Here is a 3,082-nt window from a genome sequence, read left to right on the forward strand (position 1 = left end):
ACCGTCATCTTGTCTGTGGTCTTGCTCCTGGGTTCAGTCAACTAGCCTTGACAGTAACAAGGAGCCCAGAGTGGTTGCTGTCTCTATGCGAGTACCAGTTGACTGTGAGTGTCAGCTGAGACTGGCTCCAGGCCAAGCTTGATGCAGACTCTCTCCAATGCATGTCAGTAAATTTTAAATCAAATAGTGTTCATGTTTGTATGTTTTCTGTTTAATCACTCCACTTAACAACTAATGTTAAGAGACGGATTGAATAGTTTTATCAATCCTGACTTCAGAAATGACTGGTCTTTAATGCTCGTTGTATTTCACTGTACTGCTAAATGAATAATCAGTCCATTAAAAAAGAAGTAAGTAGCAGAGGCGATGGATGTTTTTAAGTGTTTTTCTTTAATTTCACATCTGTTTTGTTTAGATACAAAGTAGTTAAAAGGATAAATAAAGTGATTCTAAAAAAAAAGCAAGAGAACAGCCTGGAAGATTTAACGGACTCACGTTTCCCTGAAACATTCCATTGAATCAACTTCCATGTTTTAGTTCAAGGCGGGTTTCATGATAACTTTCATCATAAAAACTAGAACGTTGTCATGACAATACCTGAGTTAATGGAACATAAAGAGTGGGATCAACAGCCATACAGCCATATAAAATAAATCATACTTATACACTCATATGTCCCCAAAAGTTCCATTTTTGAATATGCTTTGACCCTGCTTGGTATAATTAATCATAGTACAAATGAGTTTCAAGCAGCTGTTTTTTTCATTTTTGATTCTGCATTGGACACATTAGAGCATGCTTCCCCCACAGGGAGGCCAGGACGGCTTACACCAAAGGGCGGCCCGTGAGGGTCATCTTGCTGGAAGGGAGCCCACTAATCTGAAACGGTTTGCACATTTTGTCTGTGAGCCAGCAGTCGATTTTTAGTCGGTGTAGTCACGACAGACCCAGCAGGGTGCTGTTGACGGTTTGCATTGCAGCCTGCCAGGCCACGGCAGCCCTGAGTGTTGAAGCCCACAGAGGATGGATGAGAAACCTGAGGAGAAATGGTTTGGTGTTAAAAAAGTGGAAAGTAAACTTGGTGGCATTGAAACAGGTTTGAGGTACTTGTACTTCATTTTGAGTGTTTCTCTTTTACTATTTCTAACGTTTTTAACCTTCATTGCCTATAGTTAAAATACTTTCCTTATGTTGTAGAACATTGTTTTTACATTGAGATAAACTCATAAAATCACTAACAATAACCCATTCTTATTGCTTCATTTCCTAATTTGTTCCTTTCCTTTTCCCTTCTCAAAACATTAAAATGCCCAAAACTGGAAATAATGGCTAAACTTAAAATAAGTACTTATTACTTGTACCTATCTTTTGACCACTTCGCTACTTAACAGCTATTTCATAAATAGCAACGCAGGCCCTTGTAAATGAGTAATTTCTACCTGCAAGTGTAGCTGGGCTTGTGACCTAATTGTATTAAATTACTGACATTGTAAATCAGTTAAGATTAAAAATGTGAATATCCTGGTCAGATAAGGATACTGTGTTTGGTGGCTGGAAACCACTGAGGTCTTGTTATCTACAAATTAATGTGTGTGTGACTGGGTTCACAGTATTTGGAGTGGATTCTAACTGAAATATGGCTGTGGCCGTTAGAACATGATTGAAGGGAAAGGGTGTGAGATTTTAAGGTTAATTTAGGTGACATAACTTGCTTTGCCGGTAAAGCAGACGCTTGTGTTGGTCGAGCAGGTGATCTCAGAGCTGCTAATGCAGAAGCCCAGCAGACCATAGCTGCATTTGTTACAGTTCAGGGAATCACTGGAAAAGATAAGGAAAACACCCAAAAGTTAGAATCAAACAACTTTATGTTTGAGAAATGCACAGGTAGTCTTCAAAATGTTTTGTGTGGTTGAAGAGTTTACACCACATTTTTGCATCTAGAGCTGAAATAATAAACCATCGTTATTCTTGGTATAACATTTTTTGTAGGCAAGATATTTGTAGACTTTCCCTAACCCATAATGACTTTGCTTATTTGCTATGGCAGAGGATAAGTGTTTACCCTAATGTTGTTTTGAAAATAAATGCTTTATCTACCACCGATATTGGCAGTGATGAATCTTTCTTTTCATAGTAAGCAATAATCTTACCTATCCGATATCTTATGTTATTGATGTCTTATTTGAGTTTGTGATCCCTCCACACCCTGCACTGTGGTCATTGTTAAAAACCAGCCCTGTTTTAGATTAACACTCAATTCAAATCATCACAGATAAAAAACATCAGCCAGTTTCAAAATGATCAAGTTTGATTTTCTCAATCTTCATTGTAAAGAAATTATCAGGTGTGAAATGGATGCCTAATCAATGGTGATGGGGACTTAAGTTTGTTTTTTAGCTCCTTTTAACTCAATTCACCCAAATCAACAGTGAAAACATACTGTATTTACATTCAAATTTTTGTTTCACTTGCCAACTTGTTAGATATTTGCCTCTAAGATTGTTGCTGTTGCCCCATATCAGTGGAGGTGAATGGAGTTTCAGTTGTGGTGATTCAAAAAAGCAAATCGACCTTACGATTAAGTTAAACAGTCCTCTTTTTATAAGAAACTGGGTTTCTCAGAGACTCAAGTTTCTGATTTACTTTTAAAAACCACATTCCAACCAAACAAATCACTGTACACGCCTGTCTTCTTAATTTCTTATTAAACAGGAGACCTTCAAATTGCACATACTTATATTTTTTGTCAATAAAAATCTTCCTAAAAACTAAACATAACAATTTCACAATATTTAATCCAAGTCCAACCACTGCACAGAAAATTTCTGTCGCATACTTAATAAAATCTGTAATCATTGTTTATCTTAACCCAGCAATGAAAGATTGCAAATAAACTGGCAACAACTGCGAGTACGATCCTTCCCATCAATTGTTTGTGTTGGTTCTTAGTTTTGCTCGGAGACAAAAAAAAATCCCCTTCCAACTCAAGGGGGAATCTGAATGCTCTGTGTAGTAAGCAGACTGAATATGGCCCCGGATTATACCACCTCATAGAAGTGATGGGAAGGGGGACAAAAGAGGG

The sequence above is a fragment of the Morone saxatilis genome, unplaced genomic scaffold (genome assembly GCF_004916995.1).
Source record: "Morone saxatilis isolate NCDOM2014 unplaced genomic scaffold, NCSU_SB_2.0 Contig19, whole genome shotgun sequence".
NCBI lineage: Eukaryota > Metazoa > Chordata > Actinopteri > Moronidae > Morone > Morone saxatilis.